Source organism: Cherax quadricarinatus, chromosome 1 (genome assembly GCF_038502225.1).
Source record: "Cherax quadricarinatus isolate ZL_2023a chromosome 1, ASM3850222v1, whole genome shotgun sequence".
Taxonomy (NCBI): Eukaryota; Metazoa; Arthropoda; class Malacostraca; order Decapoda; family Parastacidae; genus Cherax; species Cherax quadricarinatus.
In genome coordinates, this window is record NC_091292.1 from 91,370,094 (window position 1) to 91,394,956 (window position 24,863).

General features: G+C 37.2%; 1 protein-coding gene and 1 pseudogene across 1 annotated transcript in view; both read left to right on the plus strand.

The window, feature by feature from the left end:
• LOC128686058 (SRRM2 protein homolog rsr-2) overlaps positions 1 to 24,863 on the plus strand; it is a 350,784-nt gene that overhangs the window by 24,940 nt on the left and 300,981 nt on the right. The gene's annotated exons all lie outside the window — the stretch shown is intronic.
• LOC138852885 (xaa-Pro aminopeptidase 3-like) lies at positions 469 to 5,611 on the plus strand (annotated as a pseudogene).

Genomic DNA, 24,863 nt, shown 5'->3' on the forward strand with positions numbered 1-24,863 from the left:
TTTGCTTGAAAATCTGATATTGTAGTTAAAGATATTATGTTTTGTTGGCTCTGAGAAGTGCCTTGATTGTTCTGCTGTGTAGTAATTACAGTAACTGTTTGAATCATTTAAGTCATTAAATAAGAGGTTGGTATCAGGATCAATGCTTGAATCATAAGATTTGTAGTGAATCTATAGTTAGAATTAAGAAAAAAATAAAGTAAATATTCTAAAGCTAAAAAAAAATAGAACCTGAATCAATGAGCATATTCTTTACAAGATTTTCTGACTCATACCAGTTTTGAAATTGTCAAAGTGTTCCACTTGATGGCTTTATTAGGAAAAAAGCCTTACCATACTATAAAAGTGTGTGAAGAGGAAGGACAGCCCAAAAACAAGTGCATATTTAGTTCTAGATTGCTTAACAGGTTTAGAATGCACACAGGGCTTTATAAAGTACTGCAGGATAAAATAAAAACGTGGCATATGATGAATACCTGCTCACTTCACTGCAACAATCAGCTAATAAAGCTGCATCAGATTCAAAGATCCCAACTTTCAGCATCACATCAGCCCATGAACCTCAACCTGGTAAGACTACGCTGCCTTTTCCAATCACTCCAGCATGTTAACCATCCCCAACCTGACTTGGGGGTAAGTAGCAAATACTACATATACAGTATTTATGTAACCATTTTAAGCTTCATGTGCTCTTCCTCCTCACTGTCTGAACCTCACTAGAATTCAGGTATTTCACAGAGCATCCTCATCAATAAAAATTAAGTAGTAAAGTGTTATTGTTATGAAGACTTTGATAGAAAAGAAGATTGGTTTGATTTTTTTTTTTTTTTTTGAAGTGTGAGGAATGCAACCTATTTTTCCCATACCTTTTCACTCCATAAGTTGTGAAAATTATTGGTATTGCAGTTTTCAGGAACATAAGCCCTTGAATTATGAATGTTTACTGTGCATATTTTGGATACTACACAGATAATGGGAACTTGTAGGTGGTGGTGGTGGAATTACCCTCATGTCACAAATGCCCCATTGTATGGTATTTTGATTACAACTAACAAACTCCTTGATGTTGCTAAGACATTTTCATAATGTTTGGGGACAAAGCTCAAAATATTAATTTAAACATACAGTGGACCCCATTTATATTAATCCGTTCCTGAGAGCTCATCGTGGCAGAAATTATCATAAAGGCGAATTAATTTTCCCCATAAGAAATAATGGAAATCAAATTAATCCGTCAAGACACCTCAAAGTATGAAAAAATTTTTCCCAAATGAAATATTAATTTTAATAACACAAACTGAAGAAGACATGCACAATTGCTGCTCTACTAAGAATAGAATACATGACACTTACCTTTATTGAAGATCTGATGATTGATGGGATGGGAGGAGGAGAGTGTGGAAGTTATTGTTTAGAAGAATCCTTCCATTAGGACTTGAGGTAGATCCTTTTCAGGTTACTTTCCTTCTTCTTTTAATGCCACTAGGACCAGCTTGAGAGTCACTGGACCTCTGCCTCACAACAAATCTGTCCATAGAGGTCTGTACCTCCTGTTCCTTTAAGATTTGACTAAAATGGGCCACAACATTGTCATTGTAATAGTCACCAGCACGGCTTGCAATAGCTGTGTTAGGGTGCTCTTCATCAATAAAGGTTTGCAGTTCAACCTACTTTGCACACATTTCTTAATCTCTGAAGTAGGCACATGGATTCCACAACTGGCATAGGCTTTCAGAGTTAGCCCAAACCCTTCAAAACCTTTCTTAATTTCCATACTAATTCTCACCCTTTTACCTCAGGGTTGGCACTAGAAGCATTCTTATGACCCATGGTGACTTATTTTGCAGTTACAAGCACAAAAACACTGGACAAGGCGAAATATACTGAATGTATGCGTGGTTGTGACCGCACTGGCTGGCTTGTAAACACTGGCGCTGAGGCCACATGTTTGGGGCGTCCCGGACGAATCGCGTGAGGCAAGGCAAAATTTTTATGTTCAAATGTATCGTATGGGGGTTTAACGTGCAGCGATGCCATCATAAGGCGGGGCCACTGTATAACTAAATGCACTAATGCACCAGTTGAAATTGTGATTTATTTATCCCATACAGTTTTTATGGATGTTCATTTTCATTTTCTTCATTATTGTTTGTACCAAGATTTAAATTTTCTTTCCTGAAAAAGATTTTTCACTCTACAAAAAAATTATTTGATATTCTTTTAACCGAATAGTTTACAGAAATCAATTATGGTATTCATATTGATCTGATTGATAATATAAATATATTGTATTATATTCCAGGATACTGATATGCTTTATATGTCTGGATGCTTGGAGCCTGATTGTATTCTTGTCCTACACACACTGCCAGGCAAGAGAGCCCCAGTACACAAGTCTGTGATGTTCATCCCGCATCATGACCCTTGTCAAGAACTATGGGATGGCCTCGCACCAGACCTTCAGATGCCTCAGGTGTTTGGGTGTAGATGCTGGACTACCCTTAGTGAGCTTACACATTACCTTGGCCAACTAGAGTCAGATCTAAACTCCCTACTCTATGGTATCACTCACAGTGTTCACCTAATCCAGGGATTCACGGCAGTTACAAGGATGGCTGCTTGGAGGCGCCAGGAGGATGGAATCACCAAAATTTCACATACATGCTCTTGAGTAATCAAGTCTCCTGCAGAAATAGAATTAATGAGAAAAACATGTAGAATAAGTGGAGAATCTATAGCTGCCACCATGCGAGCTACAAGGCCCCAGTGATGGAACACCTTATTTGCTGTGTAGACTATCAGAGCAGGATGAGAGGTGCAGATTACTTGGCTTATCCTCCTGTGGTAGCTGGTGGGCCCAGGGGAAATATAATTCATTACATTAATAACAATCAGGTTATTAATCCAGGAGAGATGGTTTTAATGGATGCTGGTTAGTAATAATAAACAGTTTTTAAATTTGTTCATGAGCCATTTTTTTTTTTTCATTAAATTCTCTTGTACCATTATAATCAGTTAAATATATAGCACTTATTATGTACATACTTGAAATTATGCATTTTTGGTACAGGAAGTGAGTTTAGGGGTTACAGTGGTGATGTTACTCGCACTCTGGCCTGTTAGTGGAAATTCACATCAGCCCAGCGAGATGTTTATGAGGCAGTACATGAGGGTACAAGAGGCTGTCATAACTGCCTGCAGACATCATCCTACTCTAGATCAATTATTTTCTGCAATGTGTACCAGACTTGGTAAAGTACTACAGGAACTCTGTATATTACCACTAAATTTCACTGAAGGGCAGCTAATGCGAGTGAGTATTATGTATGTGCCATGAATATAACTTAGAAATTATGATATAACTTTGTTAGATGATGATATTTATTAAAAAATACAGAAAATAAGCTTGAATATGGGAAAAATTAAATAAAGATTAGAGCACAGTATTTCAATGATAATTCCACATACAGGAATGCCTCACTAATGCAGCGGGTTTAGTTGAAACCACTGCCAAAAACGAATATCACCGTAAAGTGAATCAGCTTTTCTTCACTTGCCAGTGCATATTAAAACCTAAAAACATGTTTACACTATGATTTAATAATTGTGCAATATCACTAGGCCTAAAAGAGATGAAAAACTAAAAATAATAGCACACTGTTATTGCTTTCCTTAAAAAATTTTCATCCTTTGCTTATGGTGACTGATGAACATTTTAGAATTATCAGAGGAAGGCTGAAGGGAATAGTGGACCTGGTTTGATCTTCTAATGTCTTCTTGGTGTTCCACATGCCTTTCTTACTAGCTTGATCATTTCTAGCTTTTGATTTGAGGAGCTGCAACTCTCTTTCAACAGAATTAACCTTAGGGTCCTTTTTACTGTAATTAATTTACAATAATAACAATAAGACAAGTAAAAACTTTGAAAATTGCCAGAATATGACACTGAAACACTCATTGCACAAATGCTGTAAATAGACAGCACGGGTCAGCTGATGTGTGTGTCACCCCCAAAAAATAATAAACCTGAATATAATTGTAGAGTTCTGTATTAGCGAAATACTCTAAAATGAGCTCTGTATTTATGAGGTATGCCTGTATGCAGCTTATTGCTTCATTTTTCTTTCTTTTATAATGAAAATGAATATTCTAATAAATTTCCTTGTAGCACTATTTTCAAGTACTGTGTAACTTGTCTTTTAGGCTGCATATGGATTTGCCCTCACCATGTGAGTCATTTTCTTAGGATGGACGTTCACACACACCTCTAGTACCAAGAAATCGTCCATTAGAACTGGCTGTATAATTACTGTTGAACCTGGTATGGTATTCTTAATTTTCTTTCTGTTTATATACTTGATGAAATGTTTCCTCTTCCAACTCCCTGTTTTGATGAGTTTAACTGATATTAACCTTAAACTGTCCAAAGCGTAGATCTACGTTCACGTGCATAGCGCTCTGACCTTGATTTTCCCCATTTGAAAGCATGTAAAAAAGTAGATCTCGTCGGAGCCCCCTGCCGTGGGCGTAGATCTACGTTGGACAGTTAAGGGTTAATAGAAGAATAAGGTATGTATCTGTGCAGCAAAGATTGTGACTGACTTCACTTGCCTGGATATCCACTAATGCTGTATCTGTTATGTTTCTGGGAAGCATTATTCCTGTAGCCAGATCATCCAATCCATTTTGCTAGAAAACTAGTAGGAAGACACAAATAATTCGTCTTAATTTCCAGTTTTTATCTGTTTTCCCAAAGTGTTAGACCAAAGTTTTTTGAAGCACATTGGTAAAATAGTGTTTAAGAAAAAGGTGAGGATCATTTTTTTTGCTTTTTGGGGGTTTTTTAGAAAAACATATAGTAATTAAATGGATAGAAGAAAAATTTGCGAATAGTGCAGATGTAGGGAAAACAAATTGGTGGTAAGTTTCTAAAAACCCTTTGGGAGTCTTTATGCAGGTAGCCATGCCCCGGGGGTATATGGGAAAAGGGGGAAGGTTATGTGATGTCACCATGGTTTTGGGGGATTAAAGGAAAAAAATTAGTTTGAAGTGGGACTTCGACATTTGCTCTTTGCTGATGACAAGTTCTTTTGATAGATTCTGAAAAAAAGATTTTATTACTGTCCCATATTGGTTTTTTTTTCGTAGAAAATTCTAATTTACCTTAAATTCATTATACACTATCTTTCTAATTCATCATCTTCATTTTACATTTTCCCCCTTAATGCTAATATATCACAATGATAAGATTGAACCTCATTCATCTGATCTCCCAAAAACCCCTCTCGGGTTTAAAGAAAAATTCTCATTTTCTAACCGATTTTCCCCCATCATCTGAGTTGGTATAGTTATTTTTTTGAAACCCTCCCATATTCTTCTTTTAAAGCAGATTTAACATATTCTTTTTTCTAATTTTATAAAATAAGTGGAAACAATGTGAATGTCCCCCCCCGTTACCTGGGGAAGGAGTCAGACTAAAAGGCAATTTTCTTATAACTGAAGGGGGTTGTAGGGGGCCCTCAGAACTCCTGCCCAAAACACCCGGGTAAATAAAGCTATTGTTGGTGCTGACTACAAAAAAATTTTTTGTTTTTTTTTGGCATGTTTTTAGCTTTTGAAATTTTGGGGTACCTGTACTCATATGTGTCCCAAAAGTGGGGTTTCCCAGTTTTTTTAAAGTTCTTATGAACATAAAAAATAAATATGGACTCTTTTATGAAAAATTAACATAAATGTTGAGAACCATATAAGACCTCATATTACAAAGTCCCAAATTATTTCTCTCTCAAGAATCTTTCATTAAGTTTGTTTTTATAAAAAATTATGCCTATTCACATTTGCAGTTAGATTTTAATGTTTATGGGCATAATTTTTGTTCTCATTATCATGGTATGAACCTTGGAAAAAATGTCCCCAAGGTTGGTTTAGAAAAACCGTAAAAGTAAACACGGACATATTCTTTAAAAAACTTTTCCCAGTCCTGGGACCTTGATGATTTCCCAAGGTCCCAAGCCCTTGTTTTTCTAAAAAATGCCCTAGTGTTTCCAAAGGTGTTTTTACCATTATCATCAAAAAAGATGATTTCATCTAAATCACCCCTACAGATTTGCAGGTTTCCATATTTGCATGTTTCAGTTATAAAGGTTTTTTTTAATTGGCACCCAGCAAATTGATTTGATTATCAACAGTTTTCTGGCTCAAATTTCTTTTTTTTTTTTCATTATTTTTTGATTTTTATTAACTAGATTAGTCATGATACAGTGATACATATTACAGTAAAACCCCCATTAATGGTTTTAGCATTTTCCCAGAAAAAGAAAACGGGCCCGGACAAACTGTAGTTTTTTGGACAAAATGGGCAAAAGTCTGAAATTTCCCGGTTTTGGCCATAGCAATAGTGTAAAGTTATCTTCTGAACTATTGGATCAAGCCCAATGATTCCGCGTTTTCTGGTATGGGCCAGAGTGCCCAAATACAGGACCTGTCTTTTTTTATTTTTCCCCTGAGTCAAAAAGGCCACCCGTCCAGTTTTTATTTGTGCTCAGTCATGCAAACACCTGTTATTCAGTCAAATTTTTTACTGGATGTAGAACATTGTGTGACTTCATTAGCATAATAAGTAAAATACAATTAACAATGGCTTCTAGAGCAAGTGGTGGTGTCAAGGGAAATGTGTGGCTCTCAGTGATCGTGAAAAAAAACTAATTAAGAAGATTGAGTTTGGCATCTCAGTGGCACAAGTTTTGAGAATATTGTGTTGAACCAGTGTCTGATATCCGGAACAAAAACAAACTTTCAAAAAGTCTAAGTTTAGTGCAGATGCTGTGGAATTTTCAGCTCCTCTTGACTCAGAATAAAGGTTTAAAAGTTTTGAGTCACCCTTCAATCCTGTAGTTTAAATATCTTTTCCCCCATGAAAATGTAAAATAAAATTACCCTTAAAAATTTTTAAAAATGCAGGTAAAAGCCCCAAATTTTTCCCGCCCTTGGCTGGCCGGGACCTCTTTTAGTCTGGACAAAATTAGGATTCTTTTTTTTTTCAAAAGTAATTTAATGGGTGGCCTTGAATGGTGAGTAGTGTGTTCTCCTTTCTTTTTATTTTCACTGCAGTTGTTGGTAGCTATCCTTTGATTTTGTACTTGAGTGTTTTTTCTAACAACCCCAGTTATGACTAGGGTTAATAGCCCCTTATTAACTTGTCCCGTACCTGGCTGTTTACAAGTTAATTGAAAATTTCAGGGGAATTAATCAAAAAGGGCTAGAACAATGTTCCTTTGTGGTAGAACAAAAAGCTCATGAATTTTTATTTGATGCATGGAAAATTAAAAGGGACAGATCTTTGCACATGGAAAAATTCACTTGGGTGAAATATTTAAAAAAAATAATCCCAAACAGAAAATTTTTCAAAACAGGCCTTTCTGAAAATTCTGTAGCTTCATCTTCAAGTACCCCAGATGTCCTCCCCGTAACATCACAGATCCATTATGAAACATTCAATTATGGGAAAAAGACAATCCTCAACTTAATATTTGTAATTAGTTTTTCAGTTCAGTAAAAATTTTAAAATTTTTCCCCTTTGGAAATAGTAGTCCCAACATTTTTTTAAATACAGTAATTAATAACTTCCCCAAAATAGTAGGTTGGTAGACAACAACTGCCCATGGGTCTTTCGTCCTGCCAAATGAGTGTAAAACGAAAATCATGGTGTTTTTGATGGTAGGATTGCTGGTGTCCTTTTTCTGTCTCATAAACATGCAAGATTTCAGGTATGTCTTGCTAAATTTTCTTTCATTTGATCCCCTACACATACATTACAAAATATATATATACACACCCCTCTGGGTTTCTGCCCATTTTCTTTTTTTAGTTCTTGTTTTTTGTTTATTTCCTCTTATCTCCCCTGGGGAAATGGAACAGAATTCTTCCTCTGAAGCCATGCGTGTTGTAAAGGTGCTAAAAAGCCGGGGGGTAACCCGTTCTCCTGTATAAATTACTAAATTTAAAAAAAAACTTTTTTTTTTCTTTTTTGGACCACCCCCACCCGGGGGGATATGGCGGTTTTTTGAAAGAAGAAGAATTAATAAACTTGTTTTATTTTTTAGTTTTTTTTTTTTTTTAACAAATTGGCCCCTCTCCCCCGGGCAAATGACAAAAAAAAAAATCCCCAAAAAAAAACTTTCATCATCATTTAACACTTTACCACCTCCTTTTTTTCCCGTTTTTTCAGAGGTGCTCAGAATACAACAGTTCAGGGAAAAAAAACCCCATACAAAAATACACAAACATCCCTCCAAACTCCCTTTTAAACCCCCCCTTTCCCCTTTGACTGTTTCCGGCGTTAAATTCCCTCTTAAGTTTTCGGGGTGTTTCGCACAAATTCCCAAACGGCTTCAATCCCGGGGGCCCCCAAAGGGCCCGGTAGGCCCCCCACGGGAGAGAATGGGTCTCCCGTGGTCGGTGTGCACCCTTTAAAAAAATCTGGGACCTAAACCGGTTTCATTTTTGGGAGGGATGTGTTGTCAGTCCCCTTTCCCTTTCCTCTGAAGAAAATTCCTCACTCCCCGGCGGATTAGGTCTTTTGTTTTCCCCAAATGATACTCTAACAAACGATGAAAGTGTCAGTGACCCCGTGAATTAAAGGGTTTTTAAGTGAGTGTTCCCAAAAAAATGCCCCGGGTAACTAAATGAGGAAAAAAAGATGACCCCAAAACCCTTTGGCCTCTTTGGGGCTGTGCGGCTTGTTCGCGTTCCCGTTCGCCTGTACCAGGGCCCAAGAAACTGTTTTTGGGGTCAACACCCCGATGATAGCAGTGATGGGGATATTGATGGTGATGGTATTTCAAGGTCATTGAAAGCAGTTCTGGGAAGGGTGAATACCCCAGTGAAGCGCCGGTATTTACGACGAGCATGCGGTCTGGTAGTGTTTCATATGTTGTTCCAAGGGGAAGGAGAAATTTCGGGGAGACATCCTGGCCCAACACCCCGACCTGATAGTGAAGGGGGCGATATTTAACGATGGTATGAAGGGGACAGTGAGGGGGGGAGGCGGTGGTGGTGATAGGGGGGTCCCGGGGCCCTTGGCACCATCACCGGGCCCCGCTTTTTTACCCCGGGGCTGACTTAGCAGAACAACCAGCCTCCCCCTCCCCCACACTGCCACAACCTGCCCCCACCACAACCTGAAAGCCAAAACCCACGGCAATATAACCCCCAACCGCAGAACATCTGGGTTTGGGCGGACGGGGGCCGGGGTTTTTTCCCCAGTCCCCATGACTTTGATGAAACACAAAGTGGAAAAAGGCCATCTTGCCCATTTTGGAACAATGCCAGTGAACTGGACTGCTTTGAGTTATTTTTGGTGAACCCCAATGGACATCATTGTCGGGGAAACAAATACATACTGTGAATACACCATGGCAAATAAATTTTCTACCAAAATCATTCACAAGGGAAAGGGAGAAAATTGTGGAGAGAAAAATTTTTTTTTTCCACAATAATGCTTATGCCACATGTTTTATAAGCACACTGTCCCCAAATACTGGACAAAAAGATCGCCTGTTTTCAACCCAGGTTTTAGTGACATTATAGGTGTCAACCTTTTCCCTTTGATACTGGGGGCGATGTTACATTTTTTTCAGACAAAACCAGGCCTGACAAAAGCGACAGGTTATATAAGATAAGAAATGTTTTATGTACCCTAAAAAAAAGTGTTGCATGTTTTTTTTCCCTTCGGGGAAGTTTTTATTGATGAGTCCGATTTTATTAAAAAGGAAGATTTCTATTAAGCAATATATCCCAAAGGGAAAAAGGAAAAGGGGCGGTATAAAGCTTTTTTGTCCCTGTGTGTTTTGCAGAAGTGGTCTTTTTTTAGATTTTTTGTGTCCTGGAGAAATATTTTGAGATACCAGGGTTATTGGGACTTGGTGATTGGTTAACAATGAGGGAAACCCCTTATTTTTGGAAAGGGGGGCAAAATTTTTTATAAACCCGGAACCCCTTATCGGATTTTTTCAGTGAATTTGGGACGGGCGTGTGGGACAGTGCGTCGAATCGTAAACATAGGCCGGGTTCGGCCGGGGCACCCCAGGGGAGTGCCCTTTGCCGGCCGACATCATGGCATTTCGGGGCATGAAAAACGGATGTCACTTGGGGCGGACCCCAAAAGGAGTGCCCCCAAGGGGGGAACCCGCCCTTTTAAACCCAAAAAAAGGTTCATGGACTACAACCTCAATATGCGCTTAGTGGACAAATGTGACATGCAGATTGGGTTTGCAGACTGTGTACGCAAGAGTTATAAGTGGTATATCAAACTTTTTTTCCATCTTGTTGATATCTCTATGCTAAATGCTTATAACATATACAAGTTGAAGACCAACAAAACACCAAAATATGGTGAATTTTGCCTGTCAGTAATCAGACAAATAATTGCAAAGTACAAAGGCGCAACTCCTGCAATAGACCAGCGCCCACAGACGTCATCTCGTATGAGGCCTGGTGATCACTACCCCATACAACTGCCTCCTACTACTGCCAAGAAAAATGCTCAGAAGAGGTGTTATGTATGTATGCATACCACAAAACGCCCACAAACACGCAGAGACACTCGTTTTATGTGTGAGGAGTGTGAAGTGCCCCTCTGCATATACCCATGTTTCAAAGAGTTCCACAAGCTGCAGCAGTTCTAGGAACGTGTTTAGTGACTGTACATATGTATATATATTATGGAACAATAGTAATAAACATTGTTTTGTATTGTTTGTTTGTGTAAACAAAGTGTATACACAAACTAATAGTGATAAAGTTTGTTCTGTTATTGTGTTGTAAATAATGAGTGTATATTTGAACAATGCACCTTACATTGGTCTCACAGGCCACATAAGTTACCTGGAAAAGAAAAATATTGAAAAATGCAAGAAACCTTTGAATTAGAGTAAATAAAAGAATACCGGGTGGGCGGCAGTCGCTGCTGTTGCCGTACGCACGTCAATTTCTGCAAACTTTGCGGCTCTATATCTCGGTAAGTACTGATGGCAAAAATTTTTTTTTAGGCTTAAAACACTAGTAAAAATATTCCTAACATTTTCATAAGAAAAAATAATTTTTTTTTTTTCGAATATTTGGCGACATAGAATGACAGTTTCAGAGAGGGCCCTGAAACAGTCAAAGGGTTAAAGTGCAGGCATTGTACTTCCCATTTCCAGGACTCAAGTCCGACTATATGCAAATTTGTAGTTATATTTAATTTAAGTTTCTATCAGACCATGGTGGGTCAGAGGTGTATTGTTGAATTATTATTATGTGACCTCTGTTGGTCTGGCAAAATTGATATTTCAACAAGGCCTAGGAACCAAGGGTGCTAGAAAATCAATGTTGTACCTGTACTGTAAAATTATTATATAGTACAGTACTGTACTGTAGTACTACAGGTTACAATACCAGTATTCTTAGTGTCTGGTTGTCTGCATAAGTGGAAAGTCCACTAGTTCAGAAGACAACCATTCATAAGTAAAGTTAATTTCATAATTGGGAAGTTTCATACACCCTGTCCTCCCTATTAGTCCATTAATGAGAGGGTTCACTCTGTTTTAGTATTAGTCATGATTTTATTTTTATTTTTATGAGACCTTCAGGAATGAACTGCCCCTTCCCTGTGAATTTGTAAGAATGACTGTATTTCAGCTTTGGCTATGTTTATGAAGAGCAAACTGCTGATAACAGATACATAGTAATTTCTCATATCTGATCTTGACTGCCATACTATTAAATTTCCTGTGTGAATGGTTATTTTTTCTGCAGTATATATCATTAAAAGAAATAATTTTACTTAACTTATTTCCATATTTGTATGATATTTTGTGTGTATGTGTGTGTATTTGGTTATTAATATAAGGTTATTAAGTAAACCTTTCCACATAAGGATATAGATATTATAAGAATACATTTCATATTTTGAAAACAGACACTCTTAGTGTATGCTTTCTGGAGAAGAATGTTTAGCTCTTTCTGAAAGTGTCATGCTGATCACATTGGCCTTCTTTTTGGGAAATAAGTCAGCTGGCTTACGTTAAAATATTAAAATAAAATATGACAATTAATTTTCACTCATCAGCTGCTCTGTGTCATTTTAGTGGTGAATAAACTTTACAAGTTTAGTGTTTTTTTTTTGTGAAAATAATAATAATAATGATAATACTGAACCATAATAAATGCCAATAGTGAGGCTTAAGTTAGGGTATATAGGAGAGAGAGGATAATTTTTTTCAGAAAAGGTAGGCCATAGACAGGAATTTTTGGTGTTCCCATAGTTGTTTAATGTATTTTTTCCATAGATGAGGTTATAAAAGAAGTTAATGATGGAGTGTTGAGGAGAGGTATAGGATTAACCCTTTCACTCTCTCACTTACATCTGTCTTAATCACTGTGCCCTCAATTATGCTATGATTGGTAAATTTTGGCCTAGACACAGGGTAGTTTCATGGTTTTACTGGCTGGTTCTTGATATCATATGACAGAAAGGAAGACATACTAGTAAAATGAAGATGATTTTAGTTGGTTTCAGACTGGAATTGGTTTGAAATAGGCCTCAAGTGGCAGAAATGTTTGGTTTTTGGCAATTTTCCCAAGGACATCGCATAATACCAAATTCACATAATGTGAAAATAAGACATATGCATATATAATTAAGACATTGAAGGAGGTATTTTGCCACTGGTGGCCTTTTCAATTAGGACTGAAGTCACAAGTAGCATAATGCCTCCTTCAATAAATGTCAATATTAACATGTCTGTACTTGTACAAAATAACAAAAAACGAATCTGCATAAATCAAGGTGAAACCTGTACTGGTATAAAGGTTTTGGACTGTCACACACAAATAGTTGCTCACCTTATGCTTAAACTTAGTTAGCTTTCTATTAAAGTGTAATTTTGAATGAGAGTCAGCTTCCCTAACCATGAAAACAATAATGGCTGTTGAGATCAAGAAGACATATTTGAAAAAGGAAATGAAATGTTTGTGATAATAAATGGTTTAGAAAACCAACAATTTGAAGAATGAGACACTTGTGCAACATTTCTGAATCTATTGTGGAAATGTTTTGTCAGTCAGTGGCTTCTTCTAGTAAGTAAGTTTATTCAGGTATACACAAATACAGTTACATAGAATTATCATACATAGTAGCATATGTGTAGAGAACCTAGGATAACCCCAAAAAAGTCAGACAGAGTGACTTATTTCCATTGGGGTCCTTTTACCTTATTATTATAATATAAAGGTTATAATATTTTCTTATTATTCTACAATGAAGATAACATCTTATTATCATACTAAAAAGACTATCTACTACACCAAGGTCATTAAGACTATCTACAATACGAGGGTCATTACTAGGAATAAGGTAAAATTTACACGTATGTTAGCTAAAAAATAGTATAGTCCAATACAGAGAAGAATGGTGGAAGATGAGGAGTTTAAAGTAATCAGTCCCTCAGCCTGGAGTCAATGTGTTCAGTTTATCATTCTTGAGAAATGGTAAATTTCTCAAGATTGTCTCATTCTTCAGTGAAATGATTCTCTCTTTTTGTGCCACTTCTGTGATACAGAATTTATGAAATACAACCTACCTCCATGTACCCAGTGTTTTTATATACAGTGATGTTTGACACAGTACTTTCTTTAATCAGGTTAAACTGCTGGCTTGTGGAAAGGGAACCGAGAGGCATTTTTAATATACAGTACAATATATTTTTTTCACAAATACTCTAATCGCTTCATATTAAGTATGGCATGTGGAATAATATGGACTTAGTTTATAGGCATAGGTATAATTCTTTATCCAGATATAAGTTAGTAAATATCAGACTTTGGATTTGGAAATAAGTGCATATTTACGTACAACTTGTGGATTATCCCACTTTCCATAACGAACTGAATGAGTATGTTTGTTTGTACACTAAGACCCTAATGACAAAGATTATAAGGAGAATTCAGGCAATATTGCCATTGATCAATTAAGGTGCAGTGTTTTCAGTCTTAATAAATGTGTATTGTTTATGGTCATTTTGGAAAGGACTTATTGTAATACCATAGTAGTGTAACTGAGATTATTACTTTTCAAAATGATTAGTTAAATAAACTTTCTTAACACATTTATGATGCAAAACAACCACGGGGGGAGTAGAATGATAACTCATCATTCTACTTCCCCTGTGGCTGTTTTGCATCCTGTATCGCTTGGTTTGTGATATTTGCATAATATATTTATGAATATACTGTGCAAGTATTATATATTTGTTTAAGCAGATTATGGGTTTAAACTCTGTACTTGTTGACTTTTCCCGTGTAATATATGCATCTGTAAGTTAAGGACTGGAAACATAACAAAAGCATTGTCAACTGATGTTTTACAGTAGCTTGACTTTTATGCTCAACATATGAAAGTGCATTACAGAAGGGCCCCACTTATATGGTAGGTTAGGTTCAGGCTATCGCTGGAAAGCGGAACACCATTTTTTCACTTATAAATGCATATAAATGCCAGATAAGTTTACACCAACATATATTAAGTTAGCAATAGAACTAGGCATTAAAACAATAAAAGTAAAATACACACACAGTACACTCATTACTACTTACCTTAAAATATTTGTAGTCTTAATGTAGGTGAGGTGAGTAGTATTTATTGTAAGAAGTCAGGTATGGGAGGTATGGTAGCCAGCCAGGCCACCCCACTCACACATAATATACTGCGACATTTAAGGCGCTCCAAAGCGATAAAGTGCATATACAGTGGTACATTGGGATATGAACTTATTTCGTTCCAGAAGGCTGTTCGAGTGCTGATACCGAACGAATTTGTTCCCATAAGGAATAATTTATATTAGATTAATCCATTTCAGACCCCCAAAAATACACTTACAAAGCACTTACATAAATACACTTACATAATTGTTCGTGTTTTGAGCTGTTCGTATCCTGAGGTACCACTGTACAGTACATTCATTACTTACCTTAAAATATTTGTAGTCTTAATGTAGGGTGGCTCATGGTGACCGTATTAGAAAGTCAGGTGAGGGGAGCCATATAGCTAGTTTTGATCATAATTTGAAATGTCTGTATTAGCGGAATGCTGAAAGGCGAAACACCATAAAGCAGGGCCCTGCTATACAGTGAAACCTCAGTACTCGAACAGATCCCTACTTGAACAATTTGGTATTCGAATGCTTTGTTCGGTAAAAAAAATCGCTTGGTAGTCAACCGTTTGCTCAGCACTAAACAAACATGACCTGCCAGAACTTCACTGTAAACTATTTCATGTTTCTTTGCATTTTTTGGTGTTTTTTATATTTGTATAAATAAGTCACCATGGGGCCTGTGAAGATTAGTAATAACAGCCAACCAAAAAGAAAATTGGTTTGGAAAAATTCGTTCAGTACTTGAACAGATTGGCATTCGAACAGCCTTCTGGAATGAATTAAGTTCGAGTACTGAGGTTCCACTGTACACCTACCATCCGACTTTTTCGGTTCCGAGAAACCGGTCGTAAGTCGAAATGGTCGTGTCGAACTTTACTACTGAATATCAACAAAACATTGTTGTAATGACTTTATTTTATTGTTTTATTTTGGTATTTCATGTTTTACTTTACTTTTTATGCTGTTAGTACTGTATTTTATACTGTAAGGTTTAGGATAAACACTGTGTACAACACAAATAGTTGTTTATTTCCAAGAAATTTGGCATAAAAAACATGGTCGTAAGCCGAGTGGTCGTAAATCGAGCAGGTCGTAAGTCGGATGGTAGGTGTATATAAATGCTTACTAGTTCATGAGGGATGGTATTCGAATGCTTTGTTCAGTAAAAAAAAATCGCTCGGTAATCAACCGTTTGCTCAGCACTAGACTAAACAAACATGACCTGCCAGAGCTTCACTGTAAACTATTTCATGTTTCTTTGCATTTTTTGGTGTTTTTTATATTTGTATAAATAAGTCACCATGGGGCCTGTGAAGATTAGTAATAACAGCCAACCAAAAAGAAAATTGGTTTGGAAAAATTCGTTCAGTACTTGAACAGATTGGCATTCAAACAGCCTTCTGGAACGAATTAAGGTCGAGTACCGAGGTTCCACTGTATATAAATGCTTACTAGTTCATGAGGGATGTAGGTAGCAGACAGGAAATAGACAGGTAAAGGAAATATATGTGTAAAGAAAATACATACAAATAAAGAAAATAAAGAAATAGATATAAAGGAAAGGTAACAGAAGCAAAGAAAAATAATGTAAATAAAGACTACAAAGAATATGTATCCAGTATGTTACTTTTAAGTTGGTAGATTTCCATCTGATCTTTTGGTGCCCTTTTCTTATTTCACACACTAATATATTACAGGAGGGTCTCGCTTTACAGCATTTTGCTAATGCAGCAGTTTTCAGTTATACCCATTCTTCATTTATTCAGACTTCCTACAGCAAACATATTCACCATTCACTATAAACTAAGGATGAAAATATTCTAAGGTAAGTAATGTGTGTACTGTTCATGCATTTGTTTTTAGACTTAACTTATTGCTCACTTAATATGTGATAGTATAAACTTGTTATCAGGCTTTTATATGCATTTGAAAGTGAAAAAAGGCTATATTTCACTTTAAAGTGGTAGCCCAGAACCTAACCTGCTGTATTAGTGGGCCTTCCTGTATATGAAATCACACTTGTTTTTGGGACTGAAAAATAAAGAAAATTTATTACATTTAAGTCATTTTATGGGTTTAGCAGACAGATAAAATAGTGTTATTGAGGTTTTGTATGGTAAAACTTACCCTTTAACTTAATCCATGTAATTAAATTGAGAGTGTATCCATATATATGTCATTGCATGTTATGGTCAGTATGACATGTTGGAAATTATGTCTGGTATGTTAATTTCTTAATTAAGGAAATGATAAACCAATAACCATTTCTAGTTTCTACACTTTTACAGCCTGGCCTGTGGCCAGTGTTCTCTGGTGACCACTTGATCAGCCAGTCAATTGTACTATCTGTGCTAAAAGAGAGTATTTAAGCATGTTCTTCCCCTTGATACAAAAATGTTAATTATAATTTTGCTTAAAAAACTCCACTCACCCATGAGGAGACAGAAAAAGTAGATTAATTTTATTTTTACTGTGCATTAGTAAGATGCCATTAAGTTAAAATGTTCATAATGTAAACAAAATTTGCATAACAGATCCACAGAGATTAGAGCGAAAAAGAATATAAATAGACCATTAGTTGGAAACTGGCATAATATGGTTTTAAAATTTAACAGAGCTTGAAAATGTGTACATGTGTACACTTATGTCCACATTAAAGCTCCAGCATTAGTACACCATAAATGAAACCATGGCATACTTTTGTCTTATGGTAACTTTCTGGGTAATGTAGAAGGCTACATGGTGGGAAAGTAGAAGTCTTAATGGGCAGGCAGTTGAAAAGCAAACTACACTGAGTTCAGCACTGTGTTGGTGTCTGGCACACTTCTTTCCAGAGGGACAGTCAATAAGATTTTTTTTTTTTTTTTTGAGGTTGAGGATTGGCTATGCGCAAGGACACGATCACAGTGCACATTTTAATCATATTTCCCATTTTATAAGTATCTTTGTAGGAATCTCAGTGACATTTTTAAAGGAATCTTTCAGTGTCTTTGATTTGATGGCATTTTTAGTGGATACTGATGATTTTAATCTGTTATTATTTGTGTGTTGTTTTAAGGACTGTTTATGTAGGTTTATCTATGTTGTGGTTTTATTGAGTACAGGTATACTGAATGTATTGTATGTTGTGAATGGAAGTGTATAGTATGTTTTTAATGTATAGTATGGAGCTTAAATAAGCTTTTAGTCCCAGCTCTTTATAAAAACCACATTTTTTCCACTCTTTCCAAATAAAGTTAGTGTGCATAAGATTGACACCAGTAGACTGATTTTTCCAAAGTTAATCATATCTGTGCTCTGTTTCTTAAAATGGGTTATTATAAAAGAAATTTTAATCTTGAGAACAGCTGGGCCATGTTGCTCGTGACATCACTAATGTGTGGAATCATAGTTATTATTTTTAGTAGCACTAAACAAGTACAGTGGATCCTCAGTTTTTGTGATTAATCCATTTTAAAAAGTCTGACGAAAACTGAATCGTATGAAAACTGAAGCAACATTTCCCATAAATAATGTAAATCCAATTAATTTGTTCCAGACACCCAAAAATAAAAAAAAAAAACATTTTATAAAGAATAACTATAGTTTTACATACAGAAAACAATGAGAAATAAATATGACTAATGAAATGAATAAATGAACATTTAACATCACTTTTACTTTTACTGAAGACTCTTGTTGGCGCAGGGAAGACAGCGAGGAGGGGAGACGGAGGAGGAGAGGTTATTGTTTGGAAGGGAAATCCTTTTCCGTAAGGACTTCAGGTATCAAGGCCCTATCCAGGGTTACTTCCCTTCTTTGTCTTTTACTGGCACTAAGACCTGCTTGAGAGTCACTGGACTTCTGTCGCATGAAAAATCTGTCCAGAGAGGTCTGTTTCTGGCGTCTCTTTAAGATTTGCCTAAAATGGGACAAGGCATTGCCATTGAACATGTTGCAGACACGGCTTGCAACAGCTTTGTTAGGGTGATATTTCTCCACAAAACTTTGCAACTCACTCCACTTTGCACACATGTCCTTAATCAGTGAAGAAGGTACATTCTCTTCTCTCTCTTCCTCCTCCTCTGAAGCAATTTCCTCAGCTGCAGTCTGTTGCTGTTCCAGTTGAAGGTCTTGCAGCTCTTCAGTGGTTAGCTCTTCCCTATGTCGTCCACCAACTCTTCCACATCCTGGCCACTCACATCCAACCCCATGGACTTCCTCAAAGACACAATATTCTGTCGTTTTTCTCACCTTCTTTATCAAAAGGCTGGCACTCGGAACTTTCTTTGGCCACATGGTGGCTTATTTAGCAGTCGCACTCAATAAACAAGCACAAAAAACAATGATTATTACGAAATGTTTTGGATGAATGTGAGGGGTGATGCTCACTCAACGAGAAACAAAGGCAGACTGAGTCATGAATGCATGGGATGCTTTGTGTGGGCGCTTGAGTGGCCGAGTCACACGGAAACGTTTGGTACAGACCATTTTCAGCTCTACGAAAAGTGAGCGGATGTACGAAAACTGGGACAAAATTTTGACGAAAAAAGTCGTTGAAAACTGAATCCTATGAAAACTGGGGCATACAAAAACCGAGGTTCCACCGTACTGGTCATTTTGTGCTACAAGGCAAGGAAAATTGAACTGGTAGAAAAGATGTGAAGGTGATGAATAGAAAGCATCTGTAGAAACAAGAAATAGTCATTTTTTTAGTTGATGTAGGTAATCGGTGTCAGTTGAAAAGTCAGAGAGAAGTTGGACTAAAGATGATACTATGAACAAGAAAGGCAGACTGTGATACTATTGCTGGATAAGTAAAATGGGATTGAGTATGCCTTCAATGTTGGTTATTATCTTCTTTAGGTACATATGGACATGGACCTGCTCCGCATGGGTCAGTAGGCCTGTTGCAGTGTTCCTTCTTTCTTATGTTCTTATATATTGACACCAGGGCCATTTGGTGCTTTGTTTCATTTTCTCCATCTCCACATTACCTGTTGAATAAATAATGTCTTAGTGTTTTACAGAATATATTTCTTTTCATCCTAGGTAGTAGGTTGGTAGACAGCAACCACCCAGGGAGGTACTACTGTCCTGCCAAGTGAGTGTGAAACGGAAACATGTAAATATTTTACATGATGGTAGGATTGCATGTGTGCTTTTTCTGTCTCATAAACATGTAAGGTTTTAAGTATGTCTTGCTACTTCTGGTTACACTTATGTCACACTACACATGCATGTACAAGCATATATATACAAACCCCTCTGGGTTTTCTTCTATTTTCTTCCTAGTTCTTGTTTATTTACACTTATCTTCATGGGGAAGTGGAACAGAATTCTTCCTCTGTCAGCCATGCGTGACAGAGGTGACTAAAATGCCGGGAGCAAGGGCCTAGTAACCCCCTTCTCCTATATATATTACTAAATTTAAAAAAAAAAAAAAAAAAAAAAAAAAAACTTTTTTTTTTTGGGGGGGGGGGGGGGAAGGCCACCCTGCTTCAGTGGGATATGGCTGGTTTGTTGAAAGAAGATTTCTTTTCATATTTGTTCTACATACTATCTCAGTGCTAACAAATGGTAACTGCTTCACTTTTATGGGAGATGAAGTACAGTGGACCCCCGCATAACGATGGCATCACATAGCGATTAATCCGCATACCGCTTACTTTAATCGCAAAAATTTTGCCGCGCATACCGATTAAAAACCCGCTCACCGATTTTCGTCCGAGACGCGTCCAATGTGCGCCCTCAGCCAGCCTCACATGTGCCGCCCGTGCCATTGTTTACCAGAGAGCCTACGCGGTAACATCCAAGCATACACTCGGAATATTTCGTATTATTACAGTGTTTTCGGTGCTGTTTCTGGAAAATAAGTGACCATGGGCCCCAAGAAAGCTTCTAGTGCCAACCGTACACCAATAAGGGTGAGAATTCCCATTGAAATGAAGAAAGAGATCATTGATAAGTATGAAAGTGGAGTGCGTATCGCCGACCTAGTCAAGTTGTACAAGAAACCCCAATCAACCATCGCTACTATTGTGGGCACCAGAAAGACAATCAAGGAAGCTGTTCTTGCCAAAGGTTTAACTGTGTTTTCGAAACAAAGATCGCAAGTGATGGAAGATGTTGAGAGACTCTTATTGGTGTGGATAAATGAAAAACAGCTAGCAGGAGATAGCGTCTCTCAAGCGATCATATGTGAAAAGGCTAGGAAGTTGCATGAGGATTTAATTAAAAAAATGCCTGCAACTAGTGATGATGTGAGTGAATTTAAGGCCAGCAAAGGTTGGTTTGAGAGATTTAAGAAGCGTAGTGGCATCCATAGTGTGATAAGGCATGGTGAGGCTGCCAGTTCGGACCACAAAGCGGCTGAAAAATATGTGCAGGAATTCAAGTACATAGACAGTGAAGGACTGAAACCTGAACAAGTGTTTAATTGTGATGAAACAGGCCTGTTCTGGAAGAAAATGCCAAGCAGGACCTACATTACTCAGGAGGAAAAGGCACTCCCAGGACATAAGCCTATGAAAGACAGGCTTACTTTGTTGATGTGTGCCAATGCTAGTGGTGATTGCAAAGTTAAGCCTTTATTAGTGTATCACTCTGAAACTCCCAGAGCGTTCAGGCAAAAGAATGTCCTCAAGGATAATTTGTGTGTGCTGTGGAGGGCAAACAGTAAGGCATGGGTCACTAGGGACTTTTTCTATAACTGGTTACACCATGCATTTGCCCCCAATGTGAAAGATTACCTAACTGAAAAGAAATTAGACCTTAAGTGCCTCCTGGTGTTAGACAATGCCCCTGGTCATCCTACAGACGTGGCAGAGCGACTTTATGGGGACATGAGCTTCATTAAGGTGAAGTTTTTGCCTCCTAATACCACTCCTCTCCTGCAGCCCATGGACCAGCAGGTTATTGCAAACTTCAAAAAACTGTACACAAAAGCTCTGTTTGAAAGGTGCTTTGTAGTGACCTCAGAAACTCAACTGACTCTAAGAGAGTTTTGGAGAGAGCACTTTAATATCCTCAATTGTGTAAACCTTATAGGTAAGGCTTGGGAGGGAGTGACTAAGAAGACCTTGAACTCTGCTTGGAAGAAACTGTGGCCAGAATGTGTAGACAAAAGGGATTTTGAAGGGTTTGAGGCTAACCCTGAGAATCCTGTGCCAGTTGAGGAATCCATTGTGGCATTGGGAAAGTCCTTGGGGTTGGAGGTTAGTGGGGAGGATGTGGAAGAGTTGGTGGAGGAGGACAATGAAGAACTAACCACTGATGAGCTGATAGATCAACTTCAAGAGCAAGAGGCCAGACCTGGGGAAACTGGTTCAGAGGAGGGGAGAGAGAAATTGAAGAAGTTGCCTACTACAAAGATAAAGGAAATCTGTGCAAAGTGGCTTGAAGTGCAAACCTTCATGGATGAAAATCACCCTCACACAGCTATTGCAAGCCGTGCTGGTGATTATTACACTGACAATGTTGTGAAACACTTTAGGCAAGTCATAAAGGAACGAGAGGTACAGGCCACTATGGACAGATATCTTGTGCGAAAGAAGTCCAGTGACTCTGAAGCTGGCCCTAGTGGCATTAAAAGAAGAAGGGAAGTAACCCCAGAAAAGGACTTGCTACCTCAAGTCCTAATGGAAGGGGATTCCCCTTCTAAACACTAACACTCTCTCTCCCCTCCTCCCATCCCATCAATCATCACCAGATCTTCAATAAAAGTAAGTGTCATGTAATTGTGCATGCCTTTTTCAGTTTGTGTGTATTAAAATTAACATTTCATGTGGTAAAAAAAATTTTTTTTCATACTTTTGGGTGTCTTGCACGGATTAATTTTATTTCCATTATTTCTTATGGGGAAAATTCATTCACATAACGATTATTTCGCATAACAATTACCCCTCTTGCACGGATTAAAATCGTTAACCGGGGGTCCACTGTATATGACTACTAATACTGTCTAGCATATCTAGTAAATCTGTTGGTTTCTATATTGCTTGAAAATATATTTCTGTTCAAAATACTTTTGATATAGTGGTTTGATAAATGTAGAATGTTCCTTCAGTATTGGAGCCAACTATAGGTACATTATTTATAAGTGTTTAATTTAAAAATAAATATTTTGTTGAATTAGTTGTTCACATGAGAAAAGCAATTGTCATTATAAGAGTGTTGGTACTACTAGACTTTCATACATTTCATACATTCCCTTCTTTGCCTCCATAGATAACATTTTTTGCCTCTACATATACCTCAATGCACCACTCACCTTTTTTCCTTCATCAATTCTATGATTAACTCATCCTTCATAAATCCATCTGCTGACACGTCAACTCCCAAATATCTGAAAACATTCACTTCTTCCATATTCCTCCTCCCCAATTTAATATCCAATTTTTCTTTATCTAAATCATTTGATACTCTCATCACCTTACTCTTTTCTATGTTCACTTTCAACTTTCTACCTTTACACACATTCCCAAATTCGTCTACTAACCTTTGCAATTTTTCTTTAGAATCTCCCATAAGCACAGTATCATCAGCAAAAAGTAACTGTGTCATTTCCCATTTTGTATTTAATTCCCCATAATTTAATCCCACCCCTCTCCTGAACACCCTAGCATTTACTTCTTTTACAACCCCATCTTTAAATATATTAAACAACCATGGTGACATTACACATCCCTGTCTAAGACCTACTTTTACCGGGAAGTAGTCTCCCTCTCTTCTACACACCCTAACCTGAGCCTCGCTATCCTTATAAAAACTCATTACAGCATTTAGTAACTTACCACCTATTCATACACTTGCAACATCTGCCACATTTGTTTGTTTATATACACGTACTCCGTGTCTCTGGCCTCTCATTTATTCATTCTCTCTCCCTCTCTCTTGTTTATTATTTTTATTTCGTTTACTTACCTCTCGCCCTACATTAAGACTACAAATATTTTAAGGTAAGTAATGAGTGAACTGTATATGCATTTTATCGCTCTGGGATGCTTTAAATGTCATAGTTTATTATGAGTGGATGGGGTGGGGTGGCCTGGCTGGCTACCATACCTCCCCACACCTGATTTTCTACAAATAAATACTGCTCATGTTGTACAAGAATGGTATACAATACCGACAAGATGAAATTAAGACATATGTGCAACTTCTGGGTATCTTTATTGTAGACGTTTCGCCATCCAGTGGCTTTATCAATACAAATTCCAGGACATAACTTGAAGATAGTAGAACTATGTACAGAAGATGAGGTAATCAGTCCCTCAACGTAGGAGTAGGTTGAGGGACTGATTACCTCATCTTCTGTACATAGTTCTACTATCTTCAAGTTATGTCCTGGAATTTGTATTGATAAAGCCACTGCTCATGTTACCCTACATTAAGACTACATATATTTTAAGGTAAGTAATGAGTATACTGTAGTATGTGTATTTTACTTTTTTATTGTTTTTTAATACAATCCTAGTTCTATTGCTAACTTAATATATGTTAGTGTAAACTTGTTATCTAGCATTTATATGCATTTATAAGTGGAAAAAAAGGGCGTTCACTTTATGGCAATTTCCGATTTACAGCGGTAGCCTGGAACATAACCTGCTGTATAAGTGGGGCCCTACTGTAACATGTTTTGAAAACATTCAATATATTGAATGGTTGTGAGGATTACAGATTATGAGAATAAGAATATATTGTTTTCCATATGCTCGTGGCAGTGAGAATATGAAAATATACTTTTATCATATTTAGTTGTTGTTATGCTATGTTAGTGAAAGAAGATACTGGCAGAGAGGGTGGCTCTGGAGAGTTCTGGCAGGGAGTTCCAGATTTTGGGTCCTTTTATGTACACTGAGTTTTAACAAAGATTAATACCAACACTCTCCCATTCATTCTTACTGCTGCTCCAGCATTACTGTCATGGTGCTTAGAGACCATCTGTGTTTTCTTAGAAACAAATGCAACCTGCCATCATTTTTCCTAGGCTAATATAGTTGAATACTTATGCAATTAACTACAATAAGACAGTTAATCGCAAATAGTCTATCACAAATGACATATTTCATAAGCCTGACACTGGGTATGTCATGGAGATTTTTGTGTCTAGTATTATGTCTATGGGTTTTGTTGCAACTGTCAAGGAAATGCTTCAGGTCAAGATTTATATTAGAATTTATTCTGTAT